The 23,706-nt window shown below is 41.6% G+C and overlaps 1 long non-coding RNA gene across 1 annotated transcript; it reads right to left on the bottom strand.

The window, feature by feature from the left end:
• Positions 1–1,228: 1,228 nt before the first annotated feature.
• On the bottom strand, positions 1,229–1,851 carry LOC122011762. The gene is made up of 3 exons (XR_006120027.1): positions 1,799–1,851; positions 1,618–1,704; positions 1,229–1,510 (listed from the first exon to the last, which is right to left on the bottom strand). It is a non-coding gene; the product is annotated as an uncharacterized LOC122011762 (long non-coding RNA).
• Between the last annotated feature and the right edge of the window lie 21,855 nt (positions 1,852–23,706).

Raw genomic sequence — 23,706 nt, 5'->3', positions numbered from 1 at the left:
TAACTCCCAAAGAAAAGCTAAAAGGTCCTGAACTATGGAATTTGTGAATTTTCAGGCCAGTTGCAATAGCGTCAACTAATTTACGAAAACAATTTTTTGAAATTTTGTTTAAACAGACAACATCTAGCAAGGCCAAGACAAAAGAAAAGGTAAATATCACGCATTACTAGTGTTGGTGCGGGTAGCAGAGCGTAAGCTCCCACTCCTACTATTGTTTGTGTCTTTGTTCGGTCCGGCTCCCCCCGAGGGGGCTGGGGGGGTAACGTACCGCTTAAGTGTGCCTTGCGTGTTGTCTGTCCGCGCACGGTCTTACAACTAGTACTAACCTCATTGTCAAAATAACAGATCTTAGCTACCAGTGAAATTCCTGATTATGTTTTTCCTGTGTATAGAAATACACATGATAAAAGTGTTAACTTCGAACACAATTTAGCAGCAAAAAACTGAATATTTACAGATAGCACAAGCTTAAATTCTAAACCATTTGTTCAGGAATGCATATAGGGAGGTACAAATACAATGATGATTTCATCAGGGGGAAAAAAATTGAAGCACACTTCTCCAAAAAGAAATGGCAATACAATATATAGATAGCAGACAATAAATAATCAAACAAAGTTCACAAACTTCTAGAGGTAAATTGGAACATACTAGTAACACAGAAATGAAGCATATTATAATTCAATTATAATCAATTTAAATATGTTTGATGGTGTTAGTCAATAGTTCCCCGAATTATTTGATCTAGGACAACACCAACTTGTGCCACTATGGTAAATGCCAACATCCTCCACATCTACACATCTGACGGGAGTAGAATGGAAGGGGCTCCCAAAATCTGAGCATTCACTAGCTTTAACTCAGAGCAAACAATATGAAGGCACATAATAGTGAAGACCTTGTCAGAACTATTCTAAATGACCTTGACAATTGAAGTGATTTATAAAATACTACAGTCAACTCAAAAATCTAAAGTCAACCAATGTGAGTAACTATCCCAATGTCTTATCTTAATTGGAAGAGATCGCCGATTACATCATGAACCACAAACCAAACTCAAACTATTGCAGCACGCAAAGCGTAGTTCTTTCCTTTCAATTTCTTCATAGTAATAGTAATGGACACAACGGGACTTGAAATATCAATAATAGGAGACATTAAGGAGGTAGTCAAAGAGTTTGACTTTTTACCATGTACAAAGTACAAAATACAATGTACAAAATGTGACACCAAAGTTACAATGGAGATTAGATCAAGTGGTCAATGACAAATACAAAACCTGATGGTGAATCTATTGTTGAAAGGATGAACCAAAATTGCACCAGTATCTTGCTGAACTTTCTCAGTAATACTCTCTCTTGATTGGATCGTTGATTCACTCCAGAAGATTTGACCACCATACCGCCTGACATTCTCAACCTTGCATTTTGGAGCATTTTTCGGTATGACAACATATGCTGGGATTCCACGGAGCTTTGCAGCCAAAGCCACTGCTGCAGCATGGTTACCACTGCAATAAAAAACTATATTACCGACCTAAGAAAAAACAAGAATAACAAAAAACAAAGGCATACTAAAAATAAATCACATTATTGTTTGAAATTATATGGAGATAACCTGCTGTGTGTCAAAACGCCTTTGGCAACTTGATCATCAGAAAGGGAGAATATAGCATTTGAAGCTCCCCTAATCTTAAAGGCTCCTCTGAAATAAAATTGATAAAGTTGCTAACTACTAAATATTCTGATTCTTCATAAATTGTTCGAGATAATTGCCTTATTCAAGATAGGATCTCTACCCTTTTTGAAAGCATTCACACTTGAAATACAACCATTTGGAAGCTATAGAATCTAAAGACTTCAAGGTAAGCACTGGAGTTTCATGAATATATGGAGCAATACGGACTCTCGCCTCCCTTATGGAAGCAATATCAGCAGCATAGTTATCGTTTTTCACTTGTTTCCTAAACAACCTATTATGTTCTTTAAAAATTAAATTAGGAATCACAAACGGAACTTAACATTATTGATTCCAAATTTAACTTATCTGTTCTTAATGGTTTAGACTTGGATCACAAGCGGAACTTAACACTATTGATCCAAATCCACCTATGTTATAAATTTAATTAAATATTAATTTTCAAAATTGACTTCCAAGACTGCATGGTGAGGCACATGACCTTCTTGGGTATGGGAGCATCCACCATCGCCTAGACAAAGCCTTTTAAGGAAAGTTAATATTTAATTTCCTTATATAACTCTAGATTTAACCAAAAAGAACAATCGAATCACAAATTCGAAAAATAAAACAAAAGAAACACAAATCCGAAACAAAACCGAAAACTCTAGAATCATATGCCTCTTGTGTTTGGTATTTCCAAAAATAACTATACAAAGGAAACTAGTATGATGCGAAAAACAATTACTAGTTATACCTTTCTTTGTAAGCAAATAACCTCTTGATCTTCTAATGTATTCCTCTTCTGATCTCGGACGTTGTGTGGGCAACGATCTTCCGAGACAAGAACCACCAAGCTCCTTCTTCTCCAAGCTAGATTTGGCCACCATCAATTCTCCAAGAGAAGTAGAGGTCTGGCCACCACCACCAAGCTCCAAGGGATGCAAGAAACAAAGCCTCCTTTCTCTCCTTCTTCTCCTAGCTAGAACCGGTCACCAACAAGAGCTCCAAGAGAGGGATGAAACCGGCCACTAAAGAAGAAGAGAAGAGGAGAGGGAGAACCTCTAGGGCCGACCACACCAAGGAGGAAAAGAGAGGAAGAAAAGAATAGAGTAGTTATCCATGAAAGCACCTCTACCCCCTCTTTTATAATCCTTGGTCTTGGCAAATAAGAAAATTTAAATAAAAACTTACTTAATTCTTTTTCCATGAAAAGGAAAAAATTAATTAATTAAAATTAAAATCCTTTTCTTAATTATAATGGTCGGCCACCTTCTAATCCCAATCAAGGAGAGTTTTAATCAACACAAGAATTAAAACTTCCTAATTTGTTTCCGAAAATTTATAAAAAATTTCTCCAATAATTTTTTCCTTCATGGTGGATTATAACAAGGAAATTTTATAAATTAAAATCTTTCTTTTAAATATGTGGATGATTTCTAAAAAGGAAAGTTATCTCTAAAAATTAAAATCTCCTTTTAATCTATAAATAAGGAAAGACATCAAATCTTTTCTTAATCTTTTGTAGAAACTTATAAAAGAAATATTTAATTTTTAAACTCTCTTTTAGATTATGAACATGATTAAAAAGGAAAGTTTTCTTAAAATTAAAATCCACCTTTCAATCTACAAATAAGGAAAGATTTCAAATCTTTTCTTAATCTTTTGTAGAAAGCTATAAAAGGAAAGATTTAAATTTCAAATTCTCTTTTAAAACCATGATATCCACATAAGAAATAGTTTTAATAAAAATCCCTTTTTATTTTCTATGTGGTCGGCCACACCTAGCTTGGACTCCAAGCTAGGGCCGACCACTAATCTTGGCTCTATCCTTGGGTCTTGGCCGGCCCTAGCTTGGGTTCCAAGCTAGCTTGGCTGACCCCCTTGGGTTGGGTAAGAAGTGGGTATGTGGTGGGTATAAATCTCTACAAGAGGCTACGATAGGGACCGAGAGGAGGAATTAGTTTTGGTCTCCCGATGAAATTAAGCTTCCCGTGTTCGCCTCGAACACACAACTTAACTTCATCAATAATAATTCATACCACTAAAGAATTATTATTGAACTACCGCACCAATCTCAAATTATATTTTGGGCTCCTTCTTATTATGAGTGTGTTAGTCTCCCTGTGTTTAAGATGTCGAATGCCCACTAATTAAATGAGTTACTGACAACTCACTTAATTAATATCTTAGTCCAAGAGTAGTACCACTCAACCTCATCGTCATGTCGGACTAAGACCACCTGCAGGGTTTAACATGACAATCCTTATGAGTTACTCTTGGGGACATTATCAACCTAGATTACTAGGACACAGTTTTCTTTTATAATTAACAACACACACTATAAGTAATATAATTTCCCAACTTATCGGGCTTATTGATTTATCGAGCTAAATCTCACCCATTGATAAGTCAAAGAAATAAATACTAAACATATGTGTTTGTTATTATATTAGAATTAAGAGCACGCACTTCTATAATAACTAAGGTCTAGTTCTTTTATCAAGTCATTATAAAAAGAACTTACCTAAAATGATCCTACTCAATACATTTAAAGTGTACTAGTGTAATTTATTAGTCAAGATAAACTAATACCTAATTACACTACGACTATTCCAATGGTTTGTTCCTTTCCATCTTAGTCGTGAGCAACTGTTTATAATTTATAAAGAACTGATAACATGATCTTCTGTGTGTGACACCACACACCATGTTATCTACAATATAAATTAATTGAACAACTACACTTAACAAATAAATGTAGGTATTTGACCATTGTGATTCTTTATTTCTAAATAAATGTTTATACAAAAGTTAGGTTTTTAGTATACACTATAACAAGGGAAACATACAAGCTAATCAATCATCATCGTGGTTGTCATGATCAAACTGTAGTATTTGTTCCAACTAATACACTCTAAAGTGATTCATTATGAAATCAGAGGAAGACGGACAACCGGCTAGGTAACTTTAATATTGACCGTAAAAAGACTTTAGAGTAGAGAAAGCTGGCGCCAAGCGAACCTGCATGTCAAAAAAAAAAAGAATGTAGAGAGAAAAAACATCAACAAACAGGCCAGCAAAGGGTCCCTGATACAGATACTTCGACGCTCAAGTCAGGTAAGTGATCAAGAGGAAAATGAAATGCGACAAATGGTAAAAATGAGCAATGAGATCCAAGTATATAATTTTACGTACCTGCACCTTTAGGAGGAGACCCCTTATATATATAGTGTTAGTTTTTCTCTGTGTATGAATATTGATGTATTTTTAAAGAAGGGCCGACTATTTTGGGATTTTGATAATTTTTCTAAAATAGACCCACCATTTCTGTGCTTTAAAGGGTAAAAACTTTCTTTATGCGGATTGCACATGGAATATTCCTTTGATTCTCTGACAACCATTCTACAAAATGCCAAGAAGGAATATTAGACTGTTGGATTGGTGGACCCTGAATACGCTTTGATGGTAGGTCGACCGACTCCCTTTTAACATCGGGTCAGACCTCGTTCTCGGATGGAGTCGGGTCATCTAAGGGATATTGACCATCTGAGGACTCGGCCTCTCTGAGGACTTGACCTCCCTGAGGACTCAGCCTCCGCCCGACCAAGGAGTCTGATCGGACCTTGTTCTCAGAGAAGAGTCAGATTAGCTAAGGAATGTTGACCATATTGAGGACTCGATCTCTAGTTGGCCAAGGATTCCGGTTGGGTTATATGTCTTTCATATCCGATTAAACCGTGAGGACTCAACTTCAAATAGCACTAATATGACTCAAGGTTCCATCGAGTCGGGAGGGACTCACAATCCGATCGGCTGGACCACTCGGTTGGGCCATGTTACCATGCTAGCTTCGAGTGTTGACACCTCCTTAACTTTGACAACCACATTAACCGACCTTATTGACTTTGTCCCCCACTTCGGGGACCTATCTAATTCACTGTTACAAATCTCCCATTCAAGTCTAGTCAAAGGAGGCTGCAAGCCCGACTGATTAGACATTTATGTCCTTTTGTGTTTCTCATATTCCAATTGGACGCTTGGTCCCTGATCCGTCACTTGACTTGAGATGACGTCATACTCGTCCCTTGAAAACATAGCACATCATTCACCATTAATGCTTAGTATAATGAGAACGCTTTTTATTCATAAGCATGCTTACAGCCTCTCATCATAACAAATGCAGCCTATATCTTACTGCCACGTGGAGCACGTTTGTGAAAAGAATATCTAAAATGATATGTTACTGTTGAGATTTGATGTGACCTCTAGCAGTTCAAGTTTTACGGTGTTGATTAATCCTCTCTCCTTCACTCCCATGATCAAACAACTATAGTGGGGAGCCGCTAGGGTTTTTAAGGTTTACAACCTTTGATGCAATTTCTATCATTTTCTTATTTTCATCTTTGTCTTCTTCCTCGACTTCTTCTTCAACTTCCGTCATTGCCGCCAGTGATTTTTTTTATGTTTCATCTTTCCGTCGTAAGTTCGTTTTCACCCCTTTTCTATTCACTTTTCCTGTTCCTCATGGCCACTGCTCCTCCCACCGCCGTCCATGGTCTCTAATACACTTCTACCTCCTCTGACTTCAACGACGGGGAAGTGGATTAGATGTGACTTACTTATAATCTCCCCCACGACCACCACATCATCATACCCTCTGGTCATGATTGCCCCCACCTTCCCCTTGCTAGCTACCTAACTTTCTTTAAGGATCAAATTTTGGGCGGCCTTCGTTTCCCATTACACCCTTTTTTTTCGAAGTCTATATATATTTCCATATTCTGCTCCAACAGTTAGTCCCCAACTCCATTAGATTACTGTGTGGAGTCATCATCCTCTTCCATTTAACAGAGTCCTCTTATACCCCGAGTCTTCCATTATTTTTATTCTCTCAAGAAATCTGAGTCAGGTGTTTTTATCCTCTAAACCCAAGCAAACTCTATTTTCTTCGATAAAATGTCCACTTCCAACAAACGTTGAAAGTCTCATTACTTTTACATCCAGTCGGTTCCTCTAGTATCCTTCCAGACCGGCTGATAAATGGAATTGCCTCCTTCTCTAGACCTAAGTGGATTCTGCTGGGAGCCGGTCTACCTCACTGTTTCTAGTCAATTGTCTGATCTAAAGTTCAACATTCACCAACTACTCTTGGAGGGTGTTTTGTCTATCTTCGGACTCATCCCCTTCCAAACTAGGCTGCTTGACAGTTTTAGTGAGAAATTCGACCTCCCTCAACTGTTGTATCTGGCTAATTTTTTCTTCTGTTTTGCAACTAAAACTATATGGATAGCCTGCCTAGGGATTCCACCAAGTTGGACGATGAAGAAATGGACGAACATGGTGAGGCTGAACTAGCAAGCCGTGGACTTTGGATGGTGGGCTCAATCGAGGAGCCGACAAGTGAGGAGGGTGTTAACTAACTCACGGGGAGTGACGCGGTCGTTAACACTGAGGAATTGCCGCCTCCTTGGTTTTTTATGATGGTCGTAGAAGTTCCCTCTGAGTCCACTGCCTCCGACGAGTCCCTGCTTCAATGTCAACGTTGTAAGAGACGCTGCTCAGCTACACCCATATAATAAACTTCCACCGTAGTGCTAGCACCTCTCCCATTGTTCGAGCGGGGAGAGAGTTCCTCGTCAATTCCTCTTGAACTCGGAGCTGACTGTCAGACTCCTATTTCGTCTGAGCAGACACCACCATACCCTGCATTATCGGCCGAAACGATTGTTGCATTATCAATTTCCTTTTTACTTCCTCTGTCGATTGAACCATCAGGGCCACGTTCAAAAATATACTCGACACCCAAATCAAAGTCTAAGTCCAAGTCTAGCTCATAAGGCTTGTGGCCCAAGAAAGTCAGCGCTACACTCAGGCTGTCTTATCACGAGTGGCTTTGTGCAAACCCCTTCAAGCCACTTGCCCCCAATCACCTGATAAAAATATAAGGCCTGTTGGCACATACTTGGACAAATTCTTGAGCACACACAACCGAGTGCTCCCTAGAGGAGCTGGTTGATCACTTCTCTTAAGATGTCACAGGAGTAAACTTTCTCCACTGTTGTATAATATTTTTTCTTGTGTGCTTCGCTTTAATTTATCATTTAGTTCGTCAGTTCTGGGTGACTAGCTTGTCTCTTTGCCAAAAGATGGCTGAGCTAAGTAATCATTATCGGACCCTGAAGGGCTCAATGAAAGGAGCAAGAACTTCTCAGGGCTCCTCCGAGCGACTTCGAGATGAAGTGGCTCACTTAATGAAAGAGCTGGAGAGCCAAGCCGAGCTACTGCTGAGACCCAATCGGACCCTTATTGAATAGAAGGATACAGGACTCAGCTAGGCGTGGCAAATATACAAGCTCTAGAAACAACTACAGACTTCCGAGTCCCGCATGTGATCGGAGACCACTCAGAAACTATGGGTACCTAAAGAACACTAAAGACCAAGCCCTTGCTGGGAAGCTAAAAGAAATAGAGACCACCCTTACTTCCGAGCTGGTCGACAAAGCTGCCAAACTGACTATTAAGGGCCTTCTGCTTGAAGAGAGACAACGTACCTTGTATTCCAAGGACACTGAGATGGAGGTATTAAAGGCCGAGCTGGCAGATTACAAGGCTAGGGAGTCCGAGCAGCTAGAAGCTTACAAATTGGATTACTTGCGCTATCGGTAGTTCAATATATTGCTTGATCAACGTACCTCAAAGATGTTTGGCTATGTTGTGGAAGGAGCCATGAAGCAACTTAGGGAAGCTAGCTATCTGATAGTGGACATCCCCAAGAATTTCACCCGCCACCAGAAGATTTTGGAGGACATTTCAGATGATGCTTTCTTGGACTTCACTTAATATTCTTAGGAGAACTTTTTCCTCCAGGGTTTCTTCCCCTTTTCCTTGTAAAAGTGTCAGAACATGTGTTACTTTACTATATATATTCTTCTACTACTTTTTAGCTTTGCTTTTTTTCCTTAGCTTTGTGTCATACATTTTTTTCTTGGTGTTGTGTCAATTTATGCCCACAATTTATTCTAGTAGTGCTAAAATAGTTGTCGCACAACTAAGCATCACCCTGACTGATCAAAAACCTTGTACTTTAGTGGGTGCGTGTAACCCTTGGCAAGGTGGCTATCCGCTGACCTCCTTTCACTGTCTTATTAGAGGTTTATTGATGAAATATTGACTAAGTGAATAATAAATAGATATCCCTCGAGCATTTCGACCTTAATCAATTTATCCAACCCATCGACTGAGTGGTGTTGAGAGAGCGGTTGAGTGGCGTCGAGAGATCGACTAAATGTCACAAAGTGAATGATTGAATCATGCCAAGCGAGTGGCTAAATCATGCCGAGTGAGTAGCTGAATGGTGCTGAGCGAGCGGTTGAATCATACTGAGTGAGAGCGGCTGCATGGTGCTGAGTGAGCAGCTTCAGGATTTCTATATAAATGTACGGAGGACCCCACCCATGACTTGGTGTTAGGTTACAAGAGTTGGGAATTGAACCTCCAACTGACTAGTCAAAAGGAACAGGGAACCTCGTTTATAACTCGGCGCTAAGGCATGAGAGTCTGGAATTAAACATCCAACCAGATGGTTGAAGGACATAGGAAAACCACTTATAACTCGACACTAAGGCTCAAGAGTGGAATTGAACCTCCGATTGGATGGTCGAAGGGCACGGGGGAACTTTCTTATAACTCACCACTAAAGTTTGAGAATTTAGAATTAAACCTTTGATTGGATGGTCGAAAGGCACGGGGAAATCTGCTTATAGCTTGGCGTTAAGGTTCGAGAGTTTGGAATTAAACCTCCAATCAGATGGTCGAAAGGAACAGGGAAACTCGCTTATAACTCGACTCTAAGGCTGAAGAGTCTAAAATTAGACCTCTGACTGGATGATCGAAGGCAATAGGGAAACCCGCTTATAACTCGATGCTAAGGCTTGAGAGTCTGGAATTAAACCTCTAATTAGATGGTCGAAGGGCATGAGGAAACCTACTTATCACTCGGTGTCAAGGCTCAAGAGTATAGAATTTAACCTCCGATCGGATAATTGGAGGGTATGAAGAAACTCACTTATAACTCAACGTTAAAGCTCGAGAGTCTGGAATTAAACCACTGACCAGATGATTAAAGGGTACGGAGAAACTCGCTTATAACTCGGCACAAAAGGCTCGAGAGTCTGAAATTAAACCTCTGACTGCATGGTCGAAGGGCACGGGGAAACCCACTTATAACTTTGGCATCCAAGCCTAAGAGTATGGAATTAAACCTCCGACCAGATGTTCTAAGGGCATGGAGAAATCCACTTATAACTCGGTGCTAAGGCTTGAGAGTTTGGAATTAAACCTTTGATCGGATGGTCGAAGGGTACAAGGAAATTCGCTTATAACTCGACGCTAAGGCTCGAGAGTCTGGAATTAAACCTCCGATTGGATGGTCGAAGGGCATAGAGAAATCCGCTTATAACTCGGCACGAATGCTTTAGAGTAACCTTCAACGCTTAAAACTTAGCATCCAAGCCCAAAAGTCTGAAATTAAACCTCCTACCGGATGGTCGAAGGGCACGAGGAAACCCACTTAAAACTTAGCATCCAAGCCCAAAAGTCTGAAATTAAACCTCCTACTGGATGCTCGAAGAGCACAGGAAAACTCATTTATAACTCGGCATTAAGGCTCGAGAGTTTGAAATTAAACTTTCGATAAGATGGTCGAAGGGCAAGGGGAAACTCGCTGATAACTTGGCACACAAGCCGAAGAGTCTAAAATTAAACCTCTGGCCAGATGCTCGAAGGGCACGGGGAAACTGACTTATAACTCGACGTTAAGGCTCGAGAGTCTAGAATTAAACCTTTGATTGGATAGTCTAAGGAACGGAGAAATCCACTAATAACTTAGCGCTAAGGCTCGAGAGTTTAGAATGGAATTTCTTGAGCTGAATTTGCCTGCATTCATTAAGCGTGAATATTCAACGGGATATATAAACGCATTACAAGTCTATTCTTAGGTCAGATAAGATTAGAGATGATTCATACTCTACGATTGATCCAAGTTTTTCCCTTCAACGTCTTGAAGAAAGTTTGAACTCGAGGCGAGCTTCTGCACTACCTTATATGGTCCGCCCTATTGTGGCTCCAACTTACTAACATCCTCGACTGACTTGATCCGCTTTCAAACTAGGTCACTCACTTGAAAAAATCTTAGGATGACTCTCCGATTATAATTTTGCTTCATTTACTGGTGATAAGTGTTGGTGCAACATCCCTCAGGTCAAGGATGACCTGGTTGACCAAGCCTGAGTCTTGGTTTGAGTTTCGATGTTTGACAATGCAAGGTTGATTGAAGAAGAGTCAAGTAGGTCAGGGATTGACCGGATATTTGACTGGGAAGTCCTAGTGAGTGAAGTTAGGCAGGAGGAAAATCCTGGTGAGTGAAGCCAGGTGAAAGACCTAGTGAGTGAAACTAGGCAGGAGGAAAATCCTGGTGAGTGAAGCCAGGTGAAAGACCTAGTGAGTGAAGCTAGGCAGGAGGAAAATCCTAGTGAGTGAAGCTAGGCAGGAGGAAAGTCCTGGTGAGTGAAGCTAGGTGAAAGACCTAGTGAGTGAAGCTAGGCAATTGGGAAAGTCCTGGTGAGTGAAGCCAGGCAAGAGAAATCCAGATGGGTCAAGGTTGACCAGACATCTGGTGAGAGTCCAAGTAGGTCAAAGGGATTGACCGGATACTTGGCACGAGGAAGAAAAGTCCAAGTAGGTCTTAGGGAGTGACCGGATACTTGACACAAAGAGAAAAGTCCAAGTGGGTCAAAGGGATTGACCGGATACTTGGTGGGGAGTCTTGGCAGGTCAAGCGAGTGACCAGATGCTAGGCATGATATACCAACAGGTCAAGGTTGACCGAATGTTGGTTTGAGAGGCTTGGGACTTGGTTTTGGGCAAAAACCAAGAGCTGGATCGATCAGTGGATCGATCCAGAGGCGAATCGATCAGTGGATCGAACAGAGAGCCTCTGGATCGATCAGTGGATCGATCCAGAGGTCCCAATTGATCAGCCGATCGATTGGGACGCTGCTGGTTCGCGCGATAAGCGCTGGATCGATCCGTGGATCGATCCAGGCATTTTCTCCAGAGTACAGAGGCGCTCTGGATCGATCCGTGGATCGATCCAAAGCCTCCCCGATAGATTGGGAGTTTTCGAATCGATCGGGATCCGACCGTTGCGTCGTATTTGAGCTGCAGGCGTGCGATGGCTGCAATACATCCCTTCACCGATTCATTCCAGATTCATCACAGCTCCTCCCCAGCACTCTCTAAGCTCCTCACCGCCAGTTCTTGAAGGTTCTTGGAGGTTCATCCAAGTCAAGAGGCGAGTTGCAACGAGAAGAAGAAGAAGCTAGGGTTTTTACTGCATCTCTTGTAAGCTTTTGCGTATTCTTTACTACCCTTTCTTCTACTTGTATTGAGAGTCTTGTAGGGCTTCTCCGCCTTCGGTAGTTACCGAAAAGGAGTGTTTATTAGTGGAGGTGTGTGTGTGTGCGTGGATCCTTGGACTAGTCACCTCTTGTGAGGTGGATACCAAGTAAAATCCTATTGTTAGCATTGTTGTAGTTTGTTTCTTTGTATTCCGCTGCGCATCACTTTGAATAAACGAGCAACGCCGACGACGAGCACGCGAAGAGCTATTCACCCCCCCTCTAGCTACTTTTCGGTCCCAACAAGTGGTATCAGAGCGAGGCCGCTCTTCACCGGAATCATCGCCGGAAGGGTCAAGCATAACAAGCAAAGCTAGAGGGTGAAGAAGTTGGAGCAAATTCATCAAAGTCAAAGAATTCAAGAAGCTCAACTTCAAGATGCAATTCCAAGATGGACTTGGATTTGATACAAGGGTGGCTCCACCATACACATCCACAAGCTTCGATTCTTGGAGATCAAGAATTGAAAATTTCTTGATGATGGAGATAGAGCAATGGTTTGCTCTAATGGAAGGTTTTAAGGCTCCAAGGAATTCAAAGGGCAAAGTTCTCAAAAGGAGTAAATGGAGCCAAGAACAAATCCAAAGATGTGAGGCCAATGACAAAGTGACCAAGCTTTTGGTCAATCTACTGCCGAGCAACATCTTGGAGAAAATTGGAGAAGTTGAAGATGCCAAAGAGCTATGGAGAAAATTGGAAAAGGCTCATGAGATCCCCTCCACTGTACCTAACCAAGAAGAATCCAAAGAGGGTGACTCATTGGAGCAAGATCAAGAGAAGGACTCCGAAGTTGAGAGATGCTCAACTTCCGAAGAAGAGGAAATCCAAGAAGCTTCATTCTCAAGGGGGTGTAATCAAAAGAGCAAGGAAGGAGCATATTCCTTGTTTCATGTACAAGAGGATGAAGAAGAAGGTGAAGCCTCCACCTCTAGGATTGACAACTCTTGGTGACACCGGATCAAGAAGAAGGAGAATCCTCCACATCCGGGTCAAGAGAAGAAGAGGATGAAGAAGCTTCCACCTCCACAAGTCAAGATAAATCAATTGGAGGGAAATCGAATTCGGATCAAGAGGAAGCCTCTACATTCATATCAAATGGAGGAGCAAGTGCCACCCCTACACAAGAAGGTATAAATAGTTCAATTAATAATAAGAATCATATTATATGTTTTGAATGTAGGGAACATGGGCACTACAAAAGCAAGTGCCCTAAATTGGCCAAGAAGAAGGGCCAAGTGGCACCTAAGGGCAAGGAGAAGCCAAAGGAAACCATCCCCGGAACAAAGAAGAGCAAGGAGCACATTGTGTGCTTCTCTTGCAATCAAAAGGGGCATTACCGGAGTCAATGCCCTAAGGGGAAGAAGATGGTCAAGGCTCAAGGAGGAAGCTCAAGTCAAGGGGGAGCCTCTAAGGTAAAAAGGAAGGTAACTTTTATTGAGCCTACCCCTTTACATTATGGTAAAAAGCATGCTAGTTCTAACTTATATCATTTTAATGCTATTTATCATAAGAATAGAGAGCATGGTAAAATTAAGGAAAATAATGTGGCTTACCATGCTAAAACTACCACACCTAGGATTAGGAAGGTAGATAAAAATCTAGGCAATCACACTAAGGACCTTAGCTACAAGCCTAGAAATAAAAATGCTCATAAATTTAATGGAAAACCAAAAACTAAGGACTTAGTGATAGAAAATCAAGTCTTGAGGTCAAGGCTTGATAAAATGGAAAAGACCCTAAAAAGGATGAAAATATCCTAAAAGGGCAAAATGAGTATAGCCTAGGTCTAGGAGCACAAAGGTCATCTAATGGCCATAGGGGTTTGGGATACAAACCAAAGGCTAAGAAGGATGTAATCTCTTACCATAGGGTTCCATATAGTTATGGAACCAACCCTAGGTCAAGAGGTCAAGTCAAGGATACAAGGGAAGATATCCCTAGAAGTATCTTTGCAACCAAAGTGACTAAGACTTCTAAGAAGTCTAAGAAAGTCACTAACAAGGTCACAAGGGAGGCTATCCTTAGAGTTGACCTAGAAAATGTGACCAAGGCTTCTAAGAAGCCCAACATGGTCACTAGGAAGGTATCTAGGGAAGTTATCCCTACTGAGTACCTAGAGCATCCAAGGAGCACCAATAGGTGTTGGGTTCCTAGGAGCATCTTCTCTACCCCATAGATGGGTTAGAGAGTGTCAACTCCGATTAGAAGGGTAGTTAACCCAACCTTGAGGAAATTGACACTCAAGGAGCAGTTTCAAGGTTTTTGTTAACCTTTGAAAATGAAATGGAATTATCATTTACTCCTTGGAAGAGTAAAATGTGTCAAAATTTGAGAAGTATTAATTTTATTTAAAAAAAAATGGCAAAATTAAGGAAAACATAAGAAATACCAAGTTGGGATTTTGGTATTTTCTTAATAATTTAAGGCAAATCTAAGCCTTAAATTAAAGTGCTTCTCTTGTGGAACAATGAAATATGCCAACACTTGGGGAATATGCTTAATTTCACTTGGTATAAAGTAATAAAGAGAATTAGAAATGTCAAATTAGGTTTTGACACTTTCTTGAAGCACTTTGGGCAAATCTAGGGTTTAAGTTTTAGGATTAGCTAAGCCTAAGGATACTTAGATAGATAATCTAGGTATATTTTATTTATGCTGAATCTTGCCATGATTGTTTGCCCATTATATGTCATGACATCATGTTTATTTTTGCACTCATACCTTATTATGAAAATACAAAAAATATCATGTCATGTCATACATACATCATGTAATTATAGGAATCTTTTTTTTGAAAGTTATTTCATTTTGATGTATGCCATAGCATAATCATGCATTAAGTTTAATTCCTTGTAATTAAGGACAAATGGCATTTAACAACACTTATTAACAAGTGACATCCTGGGTGGATGTCTAATATCTCTAAAATGCCTAGATAGATATGCATGATCCCTAGAATAGGGCAAAACCAAATTTTACATCTCACAAAGACCTATAAGATGACTTGTATGTGTTTTGTCCACAATAGATACAAGTGAGATGTTAGGATGATGAACAAAACTCAACATGTTGATTTAGTGCATTCTTTTGAGTTTTAGGTTCATCAAAACACATAGTTATGTGTTTTCCCATCATTGGGAAAGCTAATGTACAAGTCATGTGCTTTAAGCCCAAGGAATGTGATGGGATATTGGTTTTGAAAATTATTTTAAAAGACTTTTGGAAAACCTTGGTGAAGGCTATCTTTTGATAGTAATCACCATTGAATAGTTAGACACAAACTTGAAGAAAACGCTAAAGTTTTAGCAAGTTTTCAAGCTTGTGTCAATCTTTGAAGATATGATATATTTTCATAGAAAACTATTTTTCCATGATAAAGTATGCCCTAAATAATGTCTACACGAAATTTCATGATTTTTGGATTTTTGTAGAATTTTCTAAGGGTTTCTGAAGTTGGCTGAATTTGAAATTCAGCAACTATCAGAGCTCCGATCGATCCATAGATCGATTGGAGTGTCTGAATCGATCAGTGGATCGATTCAGAAGGCAATTCTAGCGAGCAGAAGCTCGCTAGATCGATCAGCCGATCGATCCAAGAAGACTGAATCGATCGGTGGATCGATTCAGCAGGGTTCAATCGATTGGAACCTAACTCCAATTGATCGAAGATGCTGATTTTGACTGGGAAAGCTTATTTTCAGCATATTGAACCTATTTTAGTCTAGGTAACCATTCCTAACCCCTCAAAATACATTTGTATACATAAAAAGGGTGTTTTCGTGTGAAAAACAAGGATGGATTGGTTAAGGAAGGCTAAGTTGAAGTTTAGGTTGAGGTTTGTTTCAAATTTTGAATATTTGAACCTCAAAACTTCTATAATTGGGTTTCCTAAAGTTTTAGGGATTCCAAGTCATTGTTGGTGCAATGACAGAAGTTACCACCATGTCTTTAGGGGGAGGGACTCTTTAAAGACATGAAAATTTTTTTTTTTTATGAACCTTGGAAGGTGGTTAACCTTCCGTTAAGAACATGCTCAAGGTTGAGCGTTTGAACTTTAATGGGGAGTGGATATCCTCATTGTTCAAGTGGCTTCAAGTGGATAATGCTCAAGGATGGGCATTTGCCTACATTGGGGGAGAATGTATGGTTAAGGATAATGAAGGGTATGGGACCTTCATTATCGTGTTGATCACAACGAGTGAGGTTGTGAACAACGATGAGCAACTCTTCAGGGGGAGAGTTTTCAACAAGTGAATTTGTTGATGTGTGTCCAAAAATGGGGCATGGTTTGATGTGTGCCCAAAAATGGGGCATGGTTTGATGTGTGCCAATAGGGGGAGAATGAAAGGGAGTAAGTTAGGCTTTTATCACCTAGAGGGAGCTTGCCGTCTTAGGGGGAGAATGAAGGGCTTAACTTATGTATTCATTACCTAGTGGCATGAAGAAGGTTTAGGCTATGGGATTAGCCTAACTTACATGTGGTATTGTAAGTGATAGTGTTGGTATTGTCAAACATCAAAAAGGGGGAGATTGTTGGTGCAACATCCCTCAGGTCAAGGATGACCTGGTTGACCAAGCCTGAGTCTTGGTTTGGGTTTCGATGTTTGACAATGCAAGGTTGATTGAAGAAGAGTCAAGTAGGTCAAGGATTGACCGGATACTTGACTGGGAAGTCCTAGTGAGTGAAGCTAGGCAGGAGGAAAATCCTGGTGAGTGAAGCCAAGTGAAAGACCTAGTGAGTGAAGCTAGGCAGGAGGAAAATCCTGGTGAGTGAAGCCAGGTGAAAGACCTAGTGAGTGAAGCTAGGCAGAAGGAAAGACCTAGTGAGTGAAGCTAGGCAGGAGGAAAGTCCTGGTGAGTGAAGCCAGGTGAAAGACCTAGTGAGTGAAGCTAGGCAATTGGGAAAGTCCTGGTGAGTGAAGCCAGGCAAGAGAAATCCAGATGGGTCAAGGTTGACCAGACATCTGGTGAGAGTCCAAGTAGGTCAAAGGGATTGACCGAATACTTGGCACGATGAAGAAAAGTCCAAGTAGGTCTTAGGGAGTGACCGGATACTTGGCACAAAGAGAAAAGTCCAAGTGGGTCAAAGGGATTGACCGGATACTTGGTGGGGAGTCTTGGCAGGTCAAGCGAGTGACCAGATGCTAGGCATGATATACCAACAGGTCAAGGTTGACCGAATGTTGGTTTGAGAGGCTTGGGACTTGGTTTTGGGCAAAAACCAAGAGCTGGATCGATCAATGGATCGATCCAGGCCTTTCCCAGCGAACAGAGAGCCTCTGGATCGATCAGTGGATCGATCCAGAGGTCCCAATCGATCAGCCGATCGATTGGGACGCTGCTGGTTCGCGCGATAAGCGCTGGATCTTTCCATAGCACAGAGGCGCTCTGGATCGATCCGTGGATCGATCCAAAGCCTCCCGATCGATTGGGAGTTTTCGAATCGATCGGGATCCGACCGTTGCGTCGTATTTGAGCCGCAGGCGAGCGATGGCTTCCATCCCTTCACCGATTCATTCCAGATTCATCACAGCTCCTCCCCAGCACTCTCTAAGCTCCTCACCGCCAGTTCTTGAAGGTTCTTGGAGGTTCATCCAAGTCAAGAGGCGAGTTGCAACGAGAAGAAGAAGAAGCTAGGGTTTTTACTGCATCTCTTGTAAGCTTTTGCTTATTCTTTACTACCCTTTCTTCTACTTGTATTGAGAGTCTTGTAGGGCTTCTCCGCCTTCGGTAGTTACCGAAAAGGAGTGTTTATTAGTGGAGGTGTGTGTGTGTGCGTGGATCCTTGGACTAGTCACCTCTTATGAGGTGGATACCAAGTAAAATCCTATTGTTAGCATTGTTGTAGTTTGTTTCTTTGTATTCCACTGCGCATCACTTTGAAGAAACGAGCAACGCCGACGATGAGCACGCGAAGGGCTATTCACCCCCCTCTAGCTACTTTTCGGTTCCAACAATATGCTATCAACTGAGCGCTAGCTTTATCTCTGGTTTCGTTTATCAGATCGAGCTCCATAAGGCACCGATCAGAGTTGTCTTCATCATACAGTTGCTTTTGATCGAACTCTAAGCCGACTTCAACCGGGATGACTGCTTCTCCACCATAAACTAGATGGAAAAACATTATACTTGTGGCTTCTCGAGGATTAGTGTGATAGGACCACAACACACTGGCAGCTCATCCACCCAACTTTCTCCAACATAATCTAGCTTAGTCTTGAGTCCCTTGATGATTTTCCTGTTAGTAACTTCCGCTTGACCGTTACTTTGAAGATATGCCACAGAGATGAAAGCTTGCAAGATATCATAACTTGAGCACTATTCCTAGATTTTTCCAACCCTAGAACTGCCTTCTATTATCCAAAATGAGCTTGTAGGAAATTCCGAACCAATATACGATGTTCTGCCACATGAATTTCATTACCATCTGCTTAGTTATTTTTTCCAGCATCTTAGCTTCCATCCACTTGGAAAAATAATCAACGACCACAAAAGGAATCTTTTCTGAGCAAGTGCTATCAGGAAGGGTCGTATAATATCCATCCCCCATTGGTCGAACGGGCATGAAACATTTGAGCTCTTCAGCAGTTTTGTAGGGTGGTGCTAGATGTTCAAATACTTTTGACACGATAAACAAGTGGCTACCATCCGAGCTGAGTCAGCTTGCAGAGTGGGCCAAAAATATTCGGCTAGCAAAATATTCCGAGCGAGCTAATGGCTTCCCGAGTGGCTTCCACAAGAACCTTGATGAATCTCTTGTAAAATATACTACACATCATTCAACCTGATACATCTGAGTAGAGGATGAGATAAAACCCTCTTATACAAGTGATCTCCAACCAATGTGAACTGACTGACCCTTTTCTTGATCATATATGATTTTTTGGGTCAGTAGGTAAACTTCCTTATTAGAGGAATGAAATTAACAACACTCTCCAATCGTTCTGTAATTCTAGCTCGGCCTGCCATTCAATGTAAGCTATCAACAACGTTTGCTCCACAGGCTTGTCTAGAGTCCAAGGGATTAAGGAGCTAGCCAACTTGGCTAACTCACCAGCCTTCTGATTTTTCGCTCATGGGACTTTCTGCAAGGCCACTTCTTGAAATTTTACTTTCAATTTCTCAAAGGCCTCTGCGTACAACCTTAGTTGTTCACTATTGATAGGCCTGTTCAACCGATCGGTTAACCGGTTTATCGGTTCTGGTTAATTCTGATTTACCATGATTTATTTAAAACCGATTAACCGATTGATATCTTATCAGTTCTACCGGTTCCGGTTGAACCGGTTCTTGTCGGTTAACCGGTTCCAACTGAGAATCGATAAAATTTTCCCATTTGTAAAGATCCAGCAGCAATACTGTCATCCAGTTAGTTCTAGATCGACTTTCTTCTCTTTTATCCTTTTTATTTTTAGATTGACTTTCTTCTCCTTTCTTTTGTAACATCTTATTATTGAACTGACCTGCTTGATATATGCCATCTTTGAATTGCATTGAGCTCTGACAAGTACATGGTATTTTGTTATAATCCATTAGCACTGAAGAATATGAAGAGGACACGTGCATAGAAATCAGATTGGTCTCAAATCATTTTCAAACCGGAAATCAGATTGGTCTCAAACCAACTGTTGGCGTCATCTGACAACGAAACTATCATGCGGCCGGTGTACGCGAAGAGAGGAAACAGGAGGAATTGAAAGAGGTGACCTGGAGAGGAGGAGGGAGGAAGGAAGGAAGGCTGAAGATGATCCGCTCCTAGTTTTATTGGTTTACTGGTTAAACCGATAAAAACAAATCCAAAATCGGGAATTAACCAGTAATCCGGTAAAAATTAGTTAATCGGAACCGGTTAAAATCGATTAACCGATTAACCGGTAAACCGGAACCGGTAAACCGGAACCGGTAAGCTACCGATTTCGGTTTGCCAGTTTTTTTGCACTGCCCTAACTATTGATCTCAAAGTTTCATGACAACTACTGAGCCACCAACTGAGAATCCAACATGCTTCGTGTTGGTGCGGGAAGCATCCGACGATCGAACCTTAGTTTTGATAATGGCAAAGGATTCAAAGTTAAGTTTGTGTGTGATCTAACATGTTTGAATAAGTGTTTCAGGAAAGTCCTAGCTGCGGTTAGGCAGGTGAAAAATCCTAAGGGGTGGTAACCTTAGGTCCTAGGGGGCGGTAACCCTAGGTGAGGGAAAACCCTAAGGGGCGGCAACCTTAGGTCCTAGGGGGCGGTAACCCTAGGTGGAGGAAAACCCTAGGGGGCGGTAACCCTAGGTCCTAGGGGGTGGTAACCCTAGGCGGAAAGTCCAGTCGGTTTGGAGGACCGGACTGGCATCAGGTAATCTCTCCTGAGGGGAGTAGGTGAGGACGCGTTCCCCGTAGAGGGAACAGTAGGCGTCGGGTCGACCTAGGGTTTCTGGTTGGGAATCCGAAGTCAGACTCGGACAGTCCGAAGACTGTCAGTTTTTCTTTACTATGTTTTATCAGATTCTAACACTGTCTTGCAGGGTATTTGCTCGGACTAACCTTGTTTTGCAGGAGAGGAACTTGCTGGAAAAAGGTGGTCCGGGCGCCCGGAATGGATCCGGGCGCTCGGAGGTCCGGGCGCCCGGAACAGGTCCGGGCGCCGGGGACCAAACTTTATCCCCTGCGCGACTTCACCACGTGGAGCAACCTAGTTGGCTGGCCACGTCACACTCCAGGCGCCCGGAACCTCATATAAAAAGAGGGTTGAGGTGCAGCTTCAAGCACAAGAATTCTAAGCTTTCTTCTGTGAAGTGCTGCCAACGAGACGACCTTGAAGCGCTACTACTCGACGTCGACAACCCGAAGCTCAGACTCTTCGATCTTTTGTTGTCGGTATTAGTTTACTTATTGCATTAATTGTAATTCAAATTGTAATCTTTCCGATATTATAGTTGTTGCCCATCGAAAGCGATCAAGGACCGCGGGCCTTCGAGTAGGAGTCGCCATAGGCTCCGAACGAAGTAAAACATCTGCGTTTGTTGTATTTGCTTTTACTTTCCGCTGCGTAACTCTTTTACGATTTCTGAAAAACGTTAAAATAGCCACGAGCGCTATTCACCCCCCCTCTAGCGCTTTCGATCCATCACTTCGCGGCTTACAGACTGGCTAAATAATGCTTCGTGCTCTGCTTCATTATTAGTTGCTTGATAATATAGTTGAACGAATAACTACAGCCTGTCTTAGCAGGGTGATATCATAAAAATTCCCACCCCACTGCCTTGCTGAGTGGGTGATCCATCCACATAGATTTTTCATGTTTCTTTTGGTTCCAGGTTTTGTATTTCAATCACAAAATCGGCTAAGGCTTGAGATTTAATAGTCATTCAAGGTTGATACTGTATGTCATATTCGCTGAGCTCCGTAGTCAACTTGATTAATTTTCTTGAAGCTTCTGAGTTGATGAACACTCGACCTAAGTGTTATTGATTAATACTATGATTGGATGAGAGAGAAAATAGGGACATAACCTCCGAGCAACTAAGACTAGCCCATATGCTAACTTTTTAAGAGCGGTGTAGCGGCATTCAACATTTTTCAATAAATAGCTTAAGAAATACATTGGTTGTTGTTCTTTATCCTCCTACCGTGTTAATCCAACGACACTTACAGTGGCAGACAAGTACACCTACAATGATTCGTCCACTATTGGTTTAACAAGTACAGGTAAGGTGGACAAGTAATCATTCAGTTCCTCCAGCGTTATGTCGTACTTGGCATCCCATTGGAACTTGGTAGTATGACGGAGTATTTTGAAGAAGGGTAGGCTCCAATCAGACAATCTCGAAATGAAACGGGACAAACGTTGAGATCTGTCCAGTCAGCCGTTGCATCTCCTTCAAATTCTGCAGGGGAGCCATATCCCGGAGAGTTTGTACCTTGCTTGGGTTCATCTCAATCCCCGTATATCACTATATAGCCAAGGATACACCCACTCTTGGCTCTGAACAAGCATTTGCTAGGGTTGAGCTTAAGTCCATACTCTCTCAATGTTCGGCAAGTTTCATCTCTGTCTACAAATATATCATCTGCTCTAAGGGACTTGATCAGGATATCATCCACATACACCTCTATGTTTCGTCTGATCTACTTTTGGAATACTTTGTTCATAAGCAGTTGGTATGTATCCCTATATTCTTTAGTCCGAACGACAAAACATTATGACAATAGATTCCTTAAGCAGTTATGAAACTAACATTCTCCTGATCCTGCTTGGCCAATGAGACTTGATAAAAGTCCTGATATGCGCCCAACATGCATATTAGCTCACAACGAGAGGACGAGTCCACCAATTGGTCAATGTAGGACAAGGGATAACAATCTTTTGGACACGTTTTGTTCAGATCCTTGTGTAAGTACCCCAAGATAGTTTTGATGTGATCAACCAAGTCATGTTAGGTCCTATTGGTATTTAACCCCTATGTCTAAGTATGCATGAACTTAGGAGCACAGGAAGTCGAGCGAAAGATGCAACTAGTGAGAAGGACGGTACGAGAGAGAGCCGACAGGCTCGGTGCGTCCAAGGGACGAGGTGCCACGGAAGGGTACGCGGGCAGACGAGAAGGAGGTGCGCGGTATTTTCGAGGAACGAGAAATCGGAGTGGAAGGTTGCTTAAAGGTCAGAAGTTGGGTTTGGATGAGCCCTATTCCGGATGGCCGAGATTACCCAAGCGAGAAGAGACGAAGCGGAAGACCCGGATCCAAGTGAGAGGAGCTAGAGCAAGAACCCGGACCAAACATTTAACATAAAGTTAACTTAGCTCTGGGTACCCAGACTTGGTCCGGGCTCTTGAACCATGAATTTCATCCCGATCATGTTCGTCGCGATCCATTGCGACGGGGATAAAGTTTATCCCCTAGAAGCGCCTAGAACCCTTCGAGGCACTCCGACCGGAGCTATAAATACAACCCTGGTCCCAATAGCAAAGTAGAACACTTGTAATTGATTCCCTTTGAGTTTAGCTTTGCATTTTGAGTGTTTTAACTGCTGTAAGAGGTTTCTTCACCTAAAGGAGACACTTGTAAGCTTTTCATCTTTCTTAGATTACAACCTCCTCAGTTGTAACCAAGTAAACCTTTGTGTCTCTTCCTTTCTTTTTAGTTTCTTATTTCTTTTATGCAAGTGTTGATTATTAAACTATAAAGGCGAGAAAGGTATTTTTCTATTTTTATTGTGCAAGTTATTTACCTCCCTCTAACCGGTCGCCAAGGGACCAACAAGTGGTATTAGAGCGGGTTCGCTTCAGGAGGACTAACCGCCGAACGAAGCACACGAAGTGGCAGGACCAAACATCTATTCGCCGAAGTTCAAGGGGGAATTTGCGAACTAGAAGAAAAAATGGAGGTGTTTTTTAAAATATATTTTAAATTATTAATCATTATGAAATATGATTTTGTAACCCCGAAAGACAAAGAAGAATATCAGTGGACGAAGAAGGAGAAAGCTGACTTCATGGCAAACAGCAAAGCAGAGGTTCATTTGCTTAGCGTTTTACCACCTCAAGAAGTCAACCATATTGGAGCCTACGAGTCAGTCAA

Source organism: Zingiber officinale, chromosome 8A (genome assembly GCF_018446385.1).
Source record: "Zingiber officinale cultivar Zhangliang chromosome 8A, Zo_v1.1, whole genome shotgun sequence".
Classification (NCBI taxonomy): Eukaryota; Viridiplantae; Streptophyta; class Magnoliopsida; order Zingiberales; family Zingiberaceae; genus Zingiber; species Zingiber officinale.
Note: the sequence above shows the minus strand (reverse complement) of the source record. Positions and strands in the feature narration are given on the sequence as shown.